Source organism: Xenopus tropicalis, chromosome 4 (genome assembly GCF_000004195.4).
Source record: "Xenopus tropicalis strain Nigerian chromosome 4, UCB_Xtro_10.0, whole genome shotgun sequence".
NCBI lineage: Eukaryota > Metazoa > Chordata > Amphibia > Anura > Pipidae > Xenopus > Xenopus tropicalis.
This window is the reverse complement of record NC_030680.2, coordinates 647,931-667,463: the sequence shown is the minus strand read 5'-3', so window position 1 is coordinate 667,463 and position 19,533 is coordinate 647,931.

Below are 19,533 nucleotides of genomic sequence, written 5' to 3'. Positions count from 1 at the left end.
GGTTAGGTTGAATGTACCAGTACTGGGGAGGATTAGGCGGAATGTGACCAGTACTTCGGGGGGGTTAGTGAAAATGTACCAGTACCTGGGGAGGGTTAGGGATGTACCAAGTACTGGGGGAGGGTTAGGAAGGATGGTACCCAGTATGCGGGGGAGCGGTTAGGTTGAATGTACCAGTACTGGGAGGGTTAGGGGAATGTACCAGTACTGGGGCGCGGTTAGGGGAATGTACCAGTTATGGGGGGGGGGGTTAGGGGAATGTACCAGTACTGTGGGGTTCGGGGAATGTACCAGTACTGGGGGAAGGGTTTAGGGGGAATGTACCAGTACTGTGGGGGGTTAGGGGATGTACCAGTACTGGGGGGGGTTAGGGGAATGTACCAGTTACTGGGGGGGGGTTTGGGGAATGTACCAGTACTTATATTCCGAGGGGGGGGTTAGAGGGAATGTATCCAGTACTGGTGGGGGGTTAGGGGAATGTACCAGTAACTGGGGGGAGGGTTTAGGGGAATGTACGGGCGTAACTGTGGGGGGTTAGGGGAATGTACACGTATGGGGGAGGTTAGCGGGAAAATGTACCAGTACTGGGGGCTTAGGGGAAATGTACCAGTTACTGGGGGGTTAGGGGAATGTACCAGTACTGGGCGCGGGTTTATGGGGAATGTACGCAGTCACCTGGGGGGGTTAAGGGGATGTACTAGTACTGGGGCGGGTTAGGGGGAATGTACCAGTACTGTGGGGGGTTTATGGGGAATGTACCAGTACTGGGGAGGGGGTTGGGGAAATGTAGCCGTACTTGGGGAGGTTAGGGGAATGTACACCGATACTGGGCGGGTTAGGGAATGTACCAGTATGTGGGGGGTTAGGGGAATGCTACCAGTACTATGGGGAGGTTAGGGGAATGTACCAGTACTCTGGGGGGAGGGTTAGGGGAATTCCAGTACTGGGGGGAGGGTTAGGGGAATCGTACGTACTGGAAGGGTTAGGGATGTACCCAGTACTGGGAGGGTTTAGGGGAATGTACCAGTACTGGCGGATGGTGGGTGAATGTACCAGTATGGGGGCGTGGGTTGGGGATGTTACCAGTACTGGGGTAGGGTTTAGGGGAATGTACAGTAACTGGGGGGGGTTAGGAGAATGGTACCAGTTACTAGGGGGCGGGTTAGGGAATGTAACCAGGTACTGGGGGAGGGTTCAGAGGGGAATGTACCAAGTATTGGGGGGGGGTGTAGGGGAATGTAGCAGTACTGGGGCGGCGTTTATAGGAGCGAACTGTAACGACAGTTACTGGGGAGGGTTTAGGGGAAATGTACCTACTATTCTGCTCTGCTGGGGGGGGTTTAGGGGAATGTACCAGTACTGGGTGGGGTTAGGGGAATGTACCAGTACTGGGGGAGGGTTAGGGGATGTACAGTAACTGGGGGGGGTTAAGGGGAATGTACCAGTACTGGGGGGGTGAGGGGAATGTTACCAGTACTGGGGAGGGTTAGGGGATCGTACGCAAGTACTGGGGAGGGTTAGGGGAATGTACCAGTACGGGGGGAGGGTTAGGGGAATGTACGAAGTAACTATGGGAGGGTAGGGAATGTACGCAGTACTGGGGGGTAGGGGAATGTACGGCAGTATGGGGGGGGTGTAGGGGATGTACCAGTACTGGGGGGAGGGTTAGGGAATGTACCAGTCTTGGGGAGGGTTACAGGTGAATGTACCAGTCATGGGGAGGGTTAGGGGAATGTACGCAGTACTGGGGAGGGTTAGGGGAAATGTAACCAGTACTGGGGAGGGTTGGGGAAATGTACCAGTACGGGGGAAGGGTTGGGGAATGTACCAGTACTTGGGGGGGGGTTTAGGGGATGGTACCAGTACTGGCGGGGTTGGGGACATGTAACCAGTACTGGGGAGGGTTAGGGCAATGTACCAGTACTCGGGGAGCGGTTAGGGGAATGTACCAGTACTGGGCGGGGGTTAGGGGAATGTACCAGTACTGGGGGGGCGTTAGGGGAAGTGTACGCAGTACTGGGGGGAGGGTTCGGTGAATGTACCAGTATGGGAAGCGGTTGGAGGGAATGTACCAGTACTGGGGGGGGGGTTAGTGGAAAGTGTAACCAGTACTGGGAGGGTTTAGGGGAATGTACCAGTAACTGGGGGCGGGTTAGGAGAATGTACCATTACTGGGGGGAGGGTTAGGGGAATGGTACCAGTACTGGGGGGGTTAGGAGAATGTTACCAGTAACTGGGGGGAGGGTTAGGGAATGTATACCAGTACTGGGGGGGTTAGTGAAATGAACCAGTACTGGGGAGGGTTAGGGGAATGTCCCAGTACTGGGGGGGGGGTTAGTGAAATGTACCAGTATCGGGGGGTTAGGGAATGTACCAGTATTGGGGGACGGGTTAGGATGTACCAGTACTGGGGGGGTTGGGGAATGTACAGACTGGGAGGGTTTAGGGGAATGTACCAGTATCTGGGGGGGGTTAGGGGATGTACAGTACTTGGGGGGGTTAGGGGAAGATGTAACCAGTACTGGGGGAGGGTTAGGGGATGTAAACCAGTAACTGGGGAGGTTAGGGGAATGTACAACAGTATGGGGGCGGGTTAGGGGAATGTACCAGTATGGACGGGGTTAGGGGGAATGTACGCAGTACTGGGAGGGTTAGGGAATCGTACCAGTATTGGGGAGGTTACGGGGAATGTACCAGTATTGGGAGGGTTAGGGGAAGTACCAAGTATTGGGGGCGGGTTAGGGGAAATGTACCAGTATGGGGGGGGTTAGGGGAATGTATCCAGTATGGGGGAGGGTTAGGGGGAATGTACATGTACTGGGGAGGGTTTTAGGGGAATGTACCCAGTACTGGGGAGGGTTAGGGGAGAGATGTACCAGTACTGGGGGGGTTAGGGGAATGTACCAGTACTTGGGCGGGAGGGTTTAGGGGAATGTACCAGTACTGGGGGGGTTAGGGGAAATGTACCCAGTACTTGGGGGGGGGGGGGGTTTAGGAGGAATGTACCAGTACTGGGAGGGTTAGGTGGAATGTACCAGTACTGGGGAGGGTTAGGGGGAGATTGTACGCAATACTGGGGAGGTTAGGGCGAACTGTACGCCATAACTGGGAGGGTTGGGAATGTACAGTACTGGGGAGGGTTAGGGGAATTACCAGTATTGGGGCGGGTTAGGGGGAATCGTACCAGTACTGGGCAGGGTTAGGGGAATGTACCAGTACTGGGGAGGGTTAGGGGAATGTACCAGTATTGGGGAGGGTTAGGGGAATGTACCAGTACTGGGAGGGTTAGGGGAATGTACCAGTATGGGAGGTGGGTTGGGGGAATGTAAACGTACTGGGGAGGGTTAGGGGGAATGTACCAGTATTGGGGCGGGTTAGGGGAATGTACCAGTACTGGGGGGTTAGGGGAAATGTATCAGTAACTGGGGGGTTAGGGCGCATATGTAACCATGTACTGGGAGGGTTAGGGGAATGTACCACGTACTGGGGAGGGGTTAGGGAATGTACCAGTACTGGGGGGGTTAGGGGAAGTGTACCAAGCTACTGGGGGAGGGTTAGGGGAATGGTACCCAGTACTGGGGGGGGTTAGGGAATGTAACCAGTACTGGGGGGGGGGGGGGGGGTTAGGGGAATGTCCAGTACTGGGGGAGGGTTGGGGATGTACCAGTATGGGGAGGGGTTAGGGGAATGTTACAATACTGGGAGAGGGTTGAGGGGAATGTACCAGTATTGGGAAGGGTTAGGGGAATGTACCAGGGTACTGGGGAGGGTTAGGGGAATGGTAACCAGTAACTGGGGGCAGGGTGTAGGGGAATGTACCAGTACTCTCCGGGAGGGTTGGGGAATGTACCAGTACTGGAGGGGGTTAGGGGAATGTCACACAGTATTGGGGGAAGGGTGTAGGGGATGTACCAGTACTGGGGGGGGGTTAGTGGAATGTTACAGTACTGGGGAGGTTAGGGAATGTTACCAGTATTGGGGAGGATTAGGGGAATGTACCAGTACTGGGGGGAGGGTTTAGGGGAATGTACCAATACTGGTGAGCGGTTAGGGGAATGTACCAGTACTCGGGGAGTGGGTTAGGGGAAGTACCAGCTATCTGGGGAGGGTTAGGGAGATGTACCGTACTGGGGGAGGGTTAGCGGGGAATGTACCAGTAGACTCGGGCGGGGGTTAGGCTGGACATGTACCAGTATGGGGGGGGTTAGTGATGTCGCAGTACTGGGGAGGGTTAAGGGGAATGTACCAGGTACTTTGGGGAGCGGGTTAGGGGAATGTACCAGGTATGGGGGGGGGGTGTAGGGGAATGTACGCAGTAGACTGGGGGGAAGGGTTGAGGGAAGTACCAGTACTGGGGAGGTTAGCGGAATGTACGCAGTACTGGGGAGGGTTAAGGGGAATGTACAGTATTGGGGAGGATTTAGGGGAATGTCACCAGTAGCTGTGTGGGGGGTTAAGGGGAACTCGTACCAGTAACTGGGGTGAGGGGTTAGGGGAATGTACCAGTATACGGCGGAGGGTTAGGCGGGAACTTGTACCAGTCACTGGGGGGGGTATAGGGGAATGTTATCCGAGTATTGGGGAGGGTTAGGGGAATGTAACCGAGTACTGGGTGGGTTAGGGGAATGTAACCAGTACTTGGGAGGGGTTAGGGGAATGTACCAGTACTGGGGGAGGGTTAGGGGAATGTACGCTAGTACTGGGGAGGGTTAGGGGGAATGGTAGCCAGTACTGGGGGGGGTCGTCGGGGAATGTACCAGTACTGGGGGGGGGTTAGGAGAATGTACCAGTACTGGGAGGGGGTTAGGGCGAATGTACCGAGGTAATTGGGGGGGTAGGGATGTACCAGTACTGGGGGGGTTTAGGCGGAATGTCCATGACTAGGGCGGGTTAAGGGGGAATGGTACCAGTACTAGGGCGAGGGTTAGGGGAATGTAAGTACTGCGGGGGGGTTAGGGGAATGTACCAGTACTGGGGGGGTTAGGGAATGTACCAGTATGGGGGGGGGTTACGGGGAATGTTAACAGTAACCTGGGGGGGGGTTAGGAGAATGTACCAGTTTAACTGGGGGGGGTTCAGGGGAATGTACCAGTATTGCGGGGGGTTAGGGGAATGATACAGATAGCTAGGGTGGGGTTAAGGGGAAGTGTACCAGTACTGGGCGGGGTTTAGGGGAATGGCTAACCCAGTACTGGGGAGGTTAGGGGAATGTAACCAGTACTGGGGGCGGGTTAGGGGAATGTACCAAGTACTGGGGGGGGTTAGGGGACTGTACTCAGTACTGGGGAGGGTTAGGGGAATGTATCCAGTACTGGGGAGGGTTAGGGGAATGTACCAGTATTGGGAGGGTTAAGGGGAATGTACTCACGTATGGGGAGGGTAGGGGAATGTCAAGCTACTGGGGAGGTTAGGGGAATGTACCCGTACTGGGGGGGTTAAAGTGGAATGTACCAGTACTGGGAGGGTTAGGGGACATGTACCAGTACTGGGGGGTTAGGGGAAGTGTCCAGTAACTGGGGGGAAGGGTTAGGGGAATGTACATATTCGGGGAGGGTAGGGATGTACCTACAGAGTATTGGGAGAGGGTTAGGGGAATGTACCAGGTACTGGGGAGGGTGTGGGGTGTACAGATACTGGCGGGTTAGTGGAATGTAACCAGTACTGGGGGGTGTAGTGAGATGTGACCCAAGTATTGGGGTTATGGGGAATGTACAGTACGTTGGGGGGGGGTTAGGGGAATGTACCAGTACTGGGCGAGGGCTTAGGGAATGTACCAGTAACTGGGGGGGGTTGGGGATATGTACAGGTACTGGGGAGGGTTAGGGCGGAATGTTACCAGTATTGGGGAGGGTTAGGGGAATGTACCAGTACTGGCAGGGGGTTAGGCGGGAATGTACCAGTATTGGGGAGGGTTTAGGCGGAATGTACGCAGTACTGGGGGGGGTTTTTAGGGGAATGTACGCAGTACTGTGGAGGGTTAGGGGGATGTACCAGTATGGGGGGGGTTAAGGGAATGTACCAGTACTGGGGAGCGGTTAGGGGAATGTACCCAGTATTGGGGAGGGTTAGGGAATGTACCAGTACTGGAGGGGGTTTAGGGGAATGTACCAGTATTGGGGGAGGGTTAGGGAATTGTGACAGTACTGCGGGAGGGTTAGGGGAGTACCAGTTACTGGGGAGGGTTAGGGGAACATTACCAGTACTCGGAGGGGTAGGGGAATGTCACCAAGTACTGGGAGGGTTAGGGGAATGTAACCATACTGGGGAGGTTGGGGAATTAACCAGTACTGGAGGGTTAGGGGAATGTACGCAGTATGGGGGAGGGTTCGGGGAATGTTACAGTACTGGGGGGAGTTAGGTTGGAATGTACCAGTACTGGGCGGGGGGGTTTAGGGGAATGTACCAGTAAGGGGGGGGGGGTTTAGTATAAAATAAAATGACAAATACATATGGAAGGCAATATAATCCTGCACAACTTACCGCACTTGGGTTTTGGAATTCGCCGCAGCACCGGGAATATAACGGTTGGTTGGGGAATAGTAACAGGCGTTACAGTCTCCTGTAGAAAAGAGAAGCAGATTTTGGTCATGTGACTTACTCTGTGTTTCATTGGCCGACAGCCATTCAATCATTTTGGGATGGAGACAGTCAGCTGCTTGTGCATTAATACATTAAGCCATGGGGTTCCTTTAGTGACCCCCCCACCCAGGAGACAGCGGCTGCCAATTGCCCTTACCCCCTCTTATATTATCAGTGGGGTGGGAGCAGCCGCCCCGGCACTTACAGGAATGATGGTGGAGCTGTGGTGGGGGGGCCAATGTACTGAATGCAACCCAATCACCACAGAACCTGGGGGCAGTTAGTTTGCCCATGTACAACGCTGTGCCCATGTACAACGCTGTGCCCATGTACAACGCTTGTAACCAGGTTAAGCTTGTACCAGGTAGCGCTCCCCGGCGCCTCCGCAGCGCCTAGGGTTAAGGGTTGGGAGTTTAGGGCTTAGGGTTAGGGTTACGGGCTAGGGCTAGGGTTAGGGTTGGAGTTCGGTTTAGGGTTGGAGTTAGTGTTTAGGGTTGGAGTTAGGGGTTAGGGGTTGAGTTAAGGGTTGGAAGTTAGGGCTAGGGTTAGGTTGGATTAGGCTAGCGGTTAGGGCTAGGGTTAGGCTAGGGTTAGGGTTGGAGTTTAGTTAGGGTTGGAGTTAGTGTTGGTTGAGTTAGGGGTTAGGGTTGGAGTTAGGGTTGGGGTTAGGGTTAGGGTTAGGGTTGGAGTTAGGGCTAGGGTTAGGGTTAGGGTTAGGGCTAGGGTTAGGGTTGGAGTTAGGGTTAGGGTTGGAGTTAGTGTTAGGGTTGGAGTTAGGGTTAGGGTTGGAGTTAGGGTTGGAGTTAGGGCTAGGGTTAGGGTTGGAGTTAGGGCTAGGGTTAGGGTTGGAGTTAGGGTGGAGCTTTAGGGCTAGGGAATAAGGGGTTAGGGTTGGAGTTAGGGTGGGTTAGGGTTGGAGTTAGGGGCTAGGGTTAGGGTTGGAGTTAGGGTTAGGGTTTGGAGTTGGGCTTCGAAGGTTTGGAGTTAGGGTTTGGGTTAGTGTTCAGGGTTGAAAGTTTAGGTTTAGAGTTGGAGTTAGGCGTTGGAGTTTAGTGTTAAGGGTTTGAAGTAGGGTTAGAGTTGGAGTTTAGGGTTGGAGTTAGGGCTAGGTTATGGGTTGGAGTTAGGGTTAGGGTTGGAGTTAGGGCTAGGGTTAGGGTTGGAGTTAGGGTTAGGGGTTGGAGTTAGGGTTGGAGTAGGGTTGGAGTTAGGGCGTGTAGGTGGGCTAGGGTTAGGGTTGGAGTTAGCGGTTAAGGGTTGGAGTTAGGGCTAGGGTTTAGGGATAGGGTAGGGATACGGGAGTTAGGGATAGGGTTCAGGGATAGGGGTTAGGGATAGGGTTAGGGTTAGGGATAGGGGTTAGGGTTTAGGGTAGGGATAGGGTTAGGCGGATAGGGTTATGGGATAGGGTTAGGGATAAGGGTTAACGGTAGGGTTTAGAGGGTTAGGGTTAGGGATAGGGTTACGGGATAGGATGTTAGGGATAGGTTTAGGGTTAGGGTTAGGGTTAGTGGATAGCGGTTAGGGGTTAGGGTTACCATGGGATAGGGTTAACGGGAAGGGATCAACGCGGGGATAAGGGGGATAGGGAGTTAGGAGATCAGGGTCTTAGGGGATTAGGGTTACTGGATAGGGTTAGGGATAGGGCTTAGGGTTAGGGTGTAAGGGATAGGGATTAGGGAGATAAGGGTTGGAGGGGCGTTACGGGAGATAATGGGTTACTGGTTAAGGTTAGGGTTAGGGATAGGGTTAGGGTTATAGGGTTAGGGAATGGGTTATGGGATAGGGGTTAGGGATAGGGTTTAGGGATAGGGTTAGGGTTAGGGATGGTTAGGAAGGGTTGGGTTGGATAAGGGTTTAGGGTTAGGGTTAGGGATAGGGATAGGGTTAGGGTTAGGGTTAGGGTTAGGGATAGGGTTAGGGTTAAGGGATAGGGATTATGGGATAGGGTTAGGGTTAGGGTTTAGGGATAGGGTTAGGGAATAGGGTTAGGGTTAGGGTTAGGGTTAGGGATATAGGGTTAGGGTTAAGAGGTTAGGGATAGGGTTAGGGTGTAGGGTTATGGGGATGGGTTAGGGCATAGGGTTAGGGATAGGGTTAGGGATAGGGTTAGGGTTAGGGTTAGGGATAGGGATAGGGATAGGGATAGGGTTAGGGATAGGGTTAGGGATAGGGATAGGGTTAGGGTTAGAGTTGGAGTTACAGTTAGGGTTGGAGTTAGGGTTAGGGTTGGAGTTAGGGTTAGGGTTGGAGTGTATTAGGGTAAGGGTTAAGGTTGGAGTTAGGGTTAGGGTTGGAGTGTTTTAAGGTTAGGGTTAGGGTTAGGGTTAGGGTTGGAGTTAGGGTTAGGGTTGGAGTTAGGGTTAGGGTTAGGGTTGGAGTTAGGGCAGGTGTTAGGGTTGGAGTTAGGGTTAGGGTTGGAGTTAGGGTTAGGGTTGGAGTTAGGGTTGGAGTTAGGGTTGGAGTTAGGGTGGGTTAGGGTTGGAGTTAGGGCTAGGGGTTAGGGGCTTGGAGTTAGGGCTAGGGTTAGGGTTGGAGTTTAGGGCTAGGGTTAGGGTTGGAGTTAGGGCTAGGGTTAGGGTTGGAGTTAGGGCTAGGGTTAGGGTTGGAGTTAGGGTTGGAGTTAGGGTTGGAGTTAGGGCTAGGGTTAGGGTTGGAGTTAGGGCTAGGGTTAGGGTTGGAGTTAGGGTTAGGGTTGGAGCTAGGGTTAGGGTTGGAGTTAGGGTTGGAGTTAGGGCTAGGGTTAGGGTTGGAGTTAGGGTTAGGGTTGGAGTTAGGGTTAGGGTTGGAGTTAGTGTTAGGGTTGGAGTTAGGGTTAGGGTTGGAGTTAGGGTTGGAGTTAGGGTTGGAGTTAGGGCTAGGGTTGGAGTTAGTGTTAGGGTTGGAGTTAGGCGTTGGGTTGGAGGTTAGGCTAGGGTTGGAGTTAGGGTTGGGTTAGGGTTGGAGTTAGGGTTGGAGTTAGGGTTGGAGTTAGGGTTGGAGTTAGGGTTGGAGTTAGGGGGTTTGGAGTTTAGGGGTTGGAGTTAGGGTTGGAGTTAGGGTTGGAGTTAGGGTTGGAGTTAGGGTTGGAGTTAGGGTTGGAGTTAGGGTTGGAGTTAGGGGTGGAGTTAGGGTTGGAGTTAGGGTTGGAGTTAGGGTTGGAGTTAGGGTTGGAGTTAGGGTTGGAGTTGGAGTTAGGGCTAGGGTTAGGGCTAGGTATTAGGTAGGGATAGGGTTAGGGTTAGGGTTGGAGTTAGGGTTAGGGTTAGGGCTAGGGTTGGAGTTAGGGTTAGGGCTAGGGTTGGAGTTAGGGTTAGGGTTGGAGTTGGGGTTGGAGTTGGGGTTGGGGTTAGGGTTGCCAAAAAAACATAATTATAGATGCAAGAAAATTTACCAATGAGAATTCTACTGTGTTAAAACTTCATTATAAATGCAGGAGAAGTGACCAATGAGAATGCTTATTCCCTGTGTCAGGCCCCTTGCCTGGTACCTTACATATTAGGGTTGGAGTTAGGGTTGGGGTTAGGGTTGGGGTTAGGGTTGGGGTTAGGGTTGGGGTTAGGGTTGGGGTTAGGGTTGGAGTTAGGGGTTAGGGTTAGTGCTATTGGGTTAGGGTTAGGGCATTGCGGTTAGGCTAGGGTTAGGGTTGGAGTTAGGGTTGGAGTTAGGGCTAGGGTTGGAGTTAGGGTTAGGGTTGGAGTTAGGGTTAGGGCTAGGGCTAGGGTTGGAGTTTGGGTTAGGGTTGGAGTTAGGGTTGGTGTTGGAGTTAGGGTTAGGGTTGGAGTTAGCGCTAGGGTTGGAGTTAGAGTTAGGGTTAGGTTTGGAGTTCTAGGTTAGGGTTGGAGTTAGGGTTCGGGTTAGGGTTGGAGTTAGGGCTAGGGTTGGAGTTAGGGTTAGGGTTGGAATTAGGGTTAGGGTTGGAGTTAGGGTTGGAGTTTGGGTTAGGGTTGGAGTTTGGGTTAGGGTTAGGGTTGGAGTTAGGGTTGGTGTTGGAGTTAGGGTTAGGGTTGGAGTTAGCGCTAGGTTTGGAGTTAGAGTTAGGGTTAGGTTTGGAGTTAGGGTTAGGGTTGGAGTTAGGGTTCGGGTTAGGGTTGGAGTTAGGGCTGGAGTTAGGGTTAGGGTTGGAGTTAGGGTTGGAGTTAGGGTTGGAGTTAGGGTTGGAGTTAGGGTTGGAGTTAGGGTTGGAGTTAGGGTTGGAGTTAGGGTTGGAGTTAGGGCTAGGGTTAGGGTTGGAGTTAGGGTTGGAGTTAGGGCTAGGGCTAGGGTTAGGGTTGGAGTTAGGGCTAGGGTTAGGGTTGGAGCTAGGGTTAGGGTTGGAGTTAGGGTTGGCAGTTAGGGCTAGGGTTAGGGTTGGAGTTAGGGTTGGAGTTAGGGCTAGGGTTAGGGCTAGGGTTAGGGTTGGAGTTAGGGTTGGAGTTAGTGTTAGGGTTGGAGTTAGGGTTAGGGTTGGAGTTAGGGTTGGAGTTAGGGCTAGGGTTAGGGTTGGAGTTAGTGTTAGGGTTGGAGTTAGGGCTAGGGTTAGGTTTGGAGCTAGGATTAGGGTTGGAGTTAGGGTTAGGGTTGGAGTTAGGGTTGGAGTTAGGGTTAGGGTTGGAGTTAGGGCTAGGGTTAGGGTTAGGGTTAGGGTTAGGGTTAGGGTTAGGGTTAGGGGTTAGGGTTAGGGTTATAGGGTTAGGGTTAGGGTTAGGGTTAGGGTTAGGGTTAGGGTTAGGGTTAGGTTTAGGGTTAGGGATAGTGATAGGGATAGGGATAGGGATAGGGTTAGGGTTAGGGTTAGGTTTAGGGTTAGGGTTAGGGTTAGGGTTAGGGTTAGGGTTAGGGTTAGGGTTAGGGTTAGGGTTAGGGTTAGGGTTAGGGTTAGAGTTAGGGTTAGGGTTAGGGCTAGGGTTGGAGTTAGGGTTAGGGTTGGAGTTGGGGTTGGAGTTAGGGTTGCCAAAAAAACATAATTATAGATGCAAGAAAATTTACCAATGAGAATTCTACTGTGTTAAAACTTCATTATAAATGCAGGAGAAGTGACCAATGAGAATGCTTATTCCCTGTGTCAGGCCCCCTTGCTGGTACCTTACATATTAGGGTTGGAGTTAGGGTTAGGGTTGGGGTTAGGGTTGGGGTTAGGGTTGGGGTTAGGGTTGGGGTTAGGGTTGGGGTTAGGGTTGGAGTTAGGGTTGGAGTTAGGGTTAGTGCATTGGGGTTAGGGTTAGGGCATTGCGGTTAGGCTAGGGTTAGGGTTGGAGTTAGGGTTGGAGTTAGGGCTAGGGTTGGAGTTAGGGTTAGGGTTGGAGTTAGGGTTAGGGCTAGGGTTGGAGTTTGGGTTAGGGTTGGAGTTAGGGTTGGTGTTGGAGTTAGGGTTAGGGTTGGAGTTAGCGCTAGGGTTGGAGTTAGAGTTAGGGTTAGGTTTGGAGTTAGGGTTAGGGCTAGGGTTGGGGTTTGGGTTAGGGTTGGAGTTAGGGTTGGTGTTGGAGTTAGGGTTAGGGTTGGAGTTAGCGCTAGGGTTGGAGTTAGAGTTAGGGTTAGGTTTGGAGTTAGGGTTAGGGCTAGGGTTGGAGTTTGGGTTAGGGTTGGAGTTAGGGTTAGGGTTGGAGTTAGGGTTAGGGCTAGGGTTGGAGTTTGGGTTAGGGTTGGAGTTAGGGTTAGGGCTAGGGTTGGAGTTTGGGTTAGGGTTGGAGTTAGGGTTGGTGTTGGAGTTAGGGTTAGGGTTGGAGTTAGCGCTAGGGTTGGAGTTAGAGTTAGGGTTGGTGTTGGAGTTAGGGTTAGGGTTGGAGTTAGCGCTAGGTTTGGAGTTAGAGTTAGGGTTAGGTTTGGAGTTAGGGTTAGGGTTGGAGTTAGGGTTCGGGTTAGGGTTGGAGTTAGGGCTGGAGTTAGGGTTAGGGTTGGAGTTAGGGTTGGAGTTAGGGTTTGAGTTAGGGTTGGAGTTAGGGTTGGAGTTAGGGCTAGGGTTGGAGTTAGGGCTAGGGTTGGAGTTAGGGCTAGGGTTGGAGTTAGGGTTGGAGTTAGGGTTAGGGTTAGAGTTAGGGTTAGGTTTGGAGTTAGGGTTAGGGTTGGAGTTAGGGTTCGGGTTAGGGTTGGAGTTAGGGCTAGGGTTGAGTTATTGTTAGGGTTGGAGTTAGGGCTAGGGTTGGAGTTAGGGCTAGGGTTGGAGTTTGGGTTAGGGTTGGAGTTAGGGTTAGGGTTGTGAGTTAGCGCTAGGGTTGGAGTTAGAGTTAGGGTTTGGGTTGGTGTTAGGGTTGGAGTTAGGGCTAGGGTTGGAGTTAGGGCTAGGGTTGGAGTTAGGGTTGGAGTTAGGGTTAGGGTTGGAGCTAGGGTTGGGGATGGGAATGGGGATGGGGATGGGGATGGGGTGGCGTTGGGTTGGGTTGGGGCTTTATGGCCTAATGGGTTTAAGGCGTCTAAGGAGTTGCTCCAAAATAACATTATTACTAGGATAGCAAGAAAATTTACCAAATTGGAAGAAATTCACTGAGTTAAAAAAAACGTCACTTAAATGCAAGAGAAGTTGACGCAATGAGAATGCTTGGGATTCCCTTTGTCAGGCCCCCGTGCTTGTACCTACCATATTGAAAGGTTGGAGTTAAGGGGTTGGGTTGGCAGTTGGAGTTAGGAGTTTAGAGGTTAGGGTTAGGGCATTGCGCGGTTATGGCTTGGTGGCCTTGCGGTTTGGCTAGTGGTTATGGGTTGGAGTTCGCGGTTTGGAAAGGGGGTTTTTTAATGTGGGGGGGGTGTTTTTTTTTTAAGGATTACGGGGTTGGAGGTTAGGGTTAGTGGTTTTGGGTTGGGGGTTTTAAGGTTAGGGTTGGATTGTCTAGGGTTAAGGGATGGTGGCGTAGCGGTTGGAGTTAGGGTTAGGGCATTGGGTTAGGGTTAGGGCATTGCGGTTAGGCTAGGGTTAGGGGTTGGAAGTTTAGGGGTTAGGGTTAGGGCATTGGGGTTAGGGTTAGGGCATTGCGGTTAGGCTAGGGTTAGGGTTGGAGTTAGGGTTGGAGTTAGGGTTAGGATTAGGGTTGGAGTTAGGGTTACGGGTTTGGTTGGAGGTTTTCAAGGTTAGGGTTGGAGTTAGGGTTAGGGCTAGGGTTAGGGTTGGAGTTAGGGTTGAGTTAGGTTGAGTTTATGGTTAGGATTAGGTCTGGAGTTAGGGGCTTCTAGGGTTGGAGTGTTTTAAGGTTAGGCGTTAGGGTTAGGGATAGGGTTAGGGATAGGGTTGGAGTTAGGGTTAGGGTTACGGATTGGGTTAGGGTTAGGGTTGGAGTTAGGGTTAGGGTTGGAGTTAGGGTTAGAGTTGGAGTTACGGTTAGGGTTGGAGTGTATTAGGGTTAGGGTTAAGGTTGGAGTTAGGGTTGGAGTATTTTAAGGTTACGGTTAGGGTTGGAGTTAGGGTTGGGTTAGGGTTGGAGTTAGGGCTAGGGTTGGAGTTAGGGTTGGAGTTAGGGTTGGAGTTAGGGTTAGGGTTGGAGTTAGGGCTAGCGTTAGGGTTGGAGTTAGGGCTAGGGTTGGAGTTAGGGTTGGAGTTAGGGCTAGGGTTGGAGTTAGGGTTGGAGTTAGGGTTGGAGTTAGGGTTGGAGTTAGGGTTTGGGGCTAGGGCCTGGAGTTAGGTTGCGGGCTAGCGGTTGGGTTCCAGCGGCTAGGTTGGAGTTAGGGCTATAGGGTTTAGGGTTGGAGGTTAGGGCTAGTGGTGGGAGTGTAGGGTTTGGACAGTTAGGGCTAGGGTGGGAGTTTAGGGTTGGCGCTAGGGTGGGAGTTAGGGTGGGCTAGGGTGGAAGTTAAGGGTTGGGGGGCTAGGGTGGGAGTTAGGGTGGGAGTTAGGTTGGCGGCTAGGAGTGGGAGTAGGTGGAAGTTAGGGTATAGGTGATACATGGGTTAGGGTTTAGGGTGGATAGGTGTTTAGGGATAGGGTTAGGGTAAGGGATACGGGATAGGATAGGATAGGGATTAGGGGATAGGGACTAGGGATTAGCGATGGATAGGGAGTAGGGATAGGGATAGGGATAGGGTAGGGAATAGGGATAGGGTTAGGGTTAGGTTAGGGTTAGGGTTGGGTTAGGGTTAGGGATAGGGTTAGTGGATCTAAGGTTAGGTTTGGTTAGGGGTTGGCGTTAGGATAGGATTAGGGTAGGTTAGGTTAGGGTTAGGTTAGGGTTAGGGTTAGGGTTAGGGTGTAGGGTTGGGTTAGTAGGGTTAGGTTAGGGTTAGGGTTAGGGTTATGGGTTAGGGTTAGGGTAGGGTTAGGGTTAGGGTTAGGGTTAGGGTTTATAGTGGTTTAGGTTTAGGGTTAGGTTAGTTGGGTTATGGTTAGGGGATAGGGATAGGCGATAGGGATAAGGGTAGGGGATAGGGTGATAGGATAGGGATAGGGATAGGGATAGGGATACGGCGATGGATATGGAAGGGGATAGGGTTAGGGATTAGGGTTAGGGTTAGGGATAGGGATAAGGGTTAGGGATAGGGCATAGGGATAGGGTTGCCAAACAAAACATAATTATCACGATGAAGAAAATTTACCCAATGAGAATTCCTACTGTCATTATACGTGCAGGAGAAGTGACCAATGAGAAGCTGATTTCCCTTGTGGTCAGGCCCCTTGCTGGTAGCCTTACATATAGAGATAATGATCGGCCATCTTGGTCGCTTTCATTATAGATGCAAGAGAAAGTGACCAATGAGAATGCTGTTCCCTGGTGTCAGCCTTGCTGGTACCTTACATATAGAGATAACTGATGGCATTTTCCGTTCATATATGGCACAGGAATCAGACATGGGGGATAAAGGGACAGACTTGTTCAGGTGCTGGGAAACTGTGCTTATTGCTCCCAACTCCAATTGCAGCGAACAGAGAACAGGGAGCCGGATTTACTCACATCAGCTGGGATTCTCATTGGAGGATTCTTTTGCATTTCTGCCAATGCGGGCCCTAGAGAGCTGGGAAAGTTTTATTGGGCAATATTGCTTTAAGAATCCAACCCTGATGTTGCTGGACTACAGCTCCCAGCATGCCTCACCCTTCATTATATGTTACATTATTCTGGGATTTGTAGTCCGGCAACAGCTGAGTAAGGTTGGGTTGAGCCGCGCTGTGCCGCAGGGTTGATCATGTGCCGAGTTCCTATTCGCTTATTTTTCTTTGCTTTCATCTTTCATTCTGATTTCTAACCGTATCCCTGGTTGCTAGAGTGTTGATGCCTTAGCAACCAGAGTGCTGTAGAACACAGCATGTAGGTAACAACACCACACAGGATACACAATGTGGGTCAGTTGCCGTTGGAATTCTACTGTCTGTGAGTTAAAGGGAAAGTGTCATCTAAAAACCCAAACTCTGAATTATTCTTTATATGAAGTTCTTACGGTTTGTGAGACATAAAGGGTTAATTGTTGCGCTTTCTCACCCTGCATGATTGGGCGTAATCATAATATTATTATATATTATATATCCCCTCTGGGGCAAATTAGAGAGGGATCAGATGGGGTTTTGCCTTCCTCTGGATCAACTGGCAGTTAGGCAGGTTATATATAGGCATTATGGTTGAACTTGATGGACGTATGTCTTTTTTCAACCCAACTTACTATGTTACTATGTTACTATGTTACTATGTTACTATGTTACTATGTTACTATGTTACTATGTTACTATGTTACTATGTTACTATGTTACTATGTTACTATGTTACTATGTAATATAGGGGAGAATCTCAGTGCTCTGTGCTGTGAGTACTGCCCCGGGGCAGTCTCTCTCTGTCAGGGGCAATTAGCGCACATTTACCCCATGTACAACACAGAGAGAAAGTTCTGCAATAAATCTGTTGCACAAATGGCTTTTCCCTTAGTTTTTTCTCTCCTTCTGCCCCCCCCGGGGCCCTTCTGCCCAACGCTGCAGCTTGTTGGCTCTTCTATGGGGCCGCCCCCCCTCTCTGAGTCCCCCCTGCCCCCCAGCATTTGGGGATTAATCTGCTGCACTTAGTGAGCGAGAGATCCAGTTACCTGAATGGGCCGAGTATTTGGGATGTGAGCCCGACCCATTCACTGGGGCTCTCTCAGCCTGGGGGGCAAACAGTAGGGGGCACTCTCAGCCTGGGGGCAAACAGTAGGGGCAACCCCTCAGCCTGTACTATATTGGGCGGAATCAATGTGGAACAGTAGGCGGCACTCTCAGCCTGTTACTATGCGGGAATAGGAAGGGCCCGCGGGGGGGAATCCATGTAGAACAGTAGGGGGCACTCTCAGCCTGTTACTATGAGGGAATGGAAGGCCGCGCGGGGGGGGGAACCATGTGGACAGTAGGGGGCACTCTCAGCCTGTTACTATATGGGAAGGGCCGGGAGGGGGCGGGAATCCATGTGGAACAAGTAGGGGCACTCTAGCCTGTTACTATGGGAATGGGGAAGGGCCGGATGGGGGGAATCCATGTGGAACAGTAGGGGGGCACTCTCAGCCTGTTACTATGGGAATGGGAAGGGCCGGGGGGGGGGGGGAATCCATGTGGAACAGTAGGGGGCACTCTCAGCCTGTTACTAGGGAATGGAAGGGCCGGGGGGGAATCCATGTGGAACAGAGGGGCACTCTCAGCCTGCTACTATGGGAATGGGAAGCGGCCGGGGGGGGGGGAATCCATGTGGAAACAGTAGGGGGCACTCTCAGCCTGTTACTATGTGGAATGGGAAGGGCCGGGAAGGGGGAGGATCCATGTTGGAAACAGTAGGGGGCACTCTCAGCCTGTTACTATGGGGAATGGGAAGGGCCTGGGGGGGGGGGAATCCATGTGGAACAGTAGGGGCACTCTCAGCCTGTTACTATGGGGAATGGGAAGGGCCGGGGGGGGGGGAATCCATGTGGAACAGTAGGGGGCACTCTCAGCACGCTTTACTATGCGGGAATGGGAAGGGCCGGGGGGGGGGGGAATCCATGTGGAACAGTAGGGGGCACTCTCAGCCTGTTACTATGGGGAATGGAAGGGCCGGGGGGGGGGGGAATCCATGTGGAACAGTAGGGGGCACTCTCAGCCTGTTACTATGGGGAATGGTGAAGGGCCGGGGGGGGGGGAATCCATGTGGGAACAGTAGGGGGCACTCTCAGCCTGTTACTATGGGGAATGGGAAGGGCCGGGGGTGGGAATCCATGTGGAACAGTAGGGGGGCACTCTCAGCCTGTTTACTATGGGGAATGGGAAGGGCCTGGGGGGGGGGGAATCCATGTGGAACAGTAGGGGGGCACTCTTCAGCCTGTTACTATGGGAATGGGAAGGGCCTGGGGGGGGGGGAATCCATGTGGAACAGTAGGGGGCACTCTCAGCCTGTTACTATGGGAATGGGAAGGGCCGGGGGGGGAGGGAATCCATGTGGAACAGTAGGGGGCACTCTCAGCCTGTTACTATGGGGAATAGGAAGGGCCGGGGGGGGGGGGAATCCATGTGGAACAGTAGGGGGCACTCTCAAGCCTGTTACTATGGGGAATGGGAAGGGCCTGGGGGGGGGGGGAATCCATGTGGAACAGTAGGGGGCACTCTCAGCCTGTTTACTATGGGGAATGGGAAGGGCCGGGGGGGGGGAATCCATGTGGAACAGTTAGGGGGCCACTCTCAGCCTGTTACTATGGGGAATGGGAAGGGCCGGGGGGGGGGGGAATCCATGTGGAACAGTAGGGGGCACTCTCAGCCTGTTTACTATGGGGAATGGGAAGGGCCGGGGGGGGGGAATCCATGTGGAACAGTAGGGGCACTCTCAGCCTGTTACTATGGGAATGGGAAGGGCCGGGGGGGGAATCCATGTGGAACAGTAGGGGGGCACTCTCAGCCTGTTACTATGGGGAATGGGAAGGGCGGGGGGGGGGGGAATCCATGTGGAACAGTAGGGGGCACTCTCAGCCTGTTACTATGGGAATGGGAAGGCGGGGGGGGGGGGGGGAATCCATGGTGGAACAGTAAGGGGGCCACTCTCAGCCTGTACTATGGGGAATGGGAAGGGCCAGGGGGGGAATCCATGTGGAACAGTAGGGGGCACTCTTCAGCCTGTTACTATGGGGAATGTGGAAGGGCCGGGGGGGGAATCCATGTGGAACAGTAGGGGGCACTCTCAGCCTGTTACTATGGGGAATGGGAAGGGCCGGGGGGGGTGGGGAATCCATGTGGAACAGTAGGGGGCACTCTCAGCCTGTACTATGGGGAATGGGAAGGGCCGGGGGGGAATCCATGTGGAACAGTAGGGGGCACTCTCAGCCTGTTACTATGGGGAATGGGAAGGGCCGGGGGGGGGGGGAATCCATGTGGAACATTAGGGGGCACTGAGCAATATCTGAACCCACAGACAGGCTCCTGTATTCCTTCTCTAGACCCCCCTCTACTGGAATAGTGGGGTGCAGTTATTGGGACAGTGCTGGGGGGGTCTGTGGAAATACAGTATTGCCCTGTATGGGGAAGCACGTAAGTAAAAATCCCTCTCCACATGCCCTCCTCCCCAGCCAACTAACCTATATTGCCCCCACCTTCTTTTTATATTGGGGTTTATTGGGGTCATGTGTGTGACCCCCACCCATTCCCTGCCAAGCGAACCCTTTGCCCCCCCGCTTGTCGGCCATTTTCCCTTCATTACAACAAGGCATATCTGGAACCCTCTGTGCTCAAGGGGATGTGAAAGGGACTCCGCCAACTGGAGGAAAACTGAACTGCAGCAGGACTTAAAGGCTTTGAATTAGTAGGAAATAGAGAGTAATATTTGAACAGCTGATGCAATTGGTCTTCATTTTCTATTATTTGTGATAGGGTAGCAACGGAATAGAAAGATAAATAATAAAAAATGGCAATAACATTGTAGCCTCACAGAGCAATAGTTTATGTGCTGCCGGGGTCAGTGACCCCCATCTGAAAGCTGCAAAGAGTCGGAAGAAGGAGGCAAATGGGTGAAAAACTATAACAAATAAAAAATGAAGACCAATTGAAAAGTTGCTTAGAACTGGACATTCTATAACATAGGGGTGTAAACCCCCCATGATGCT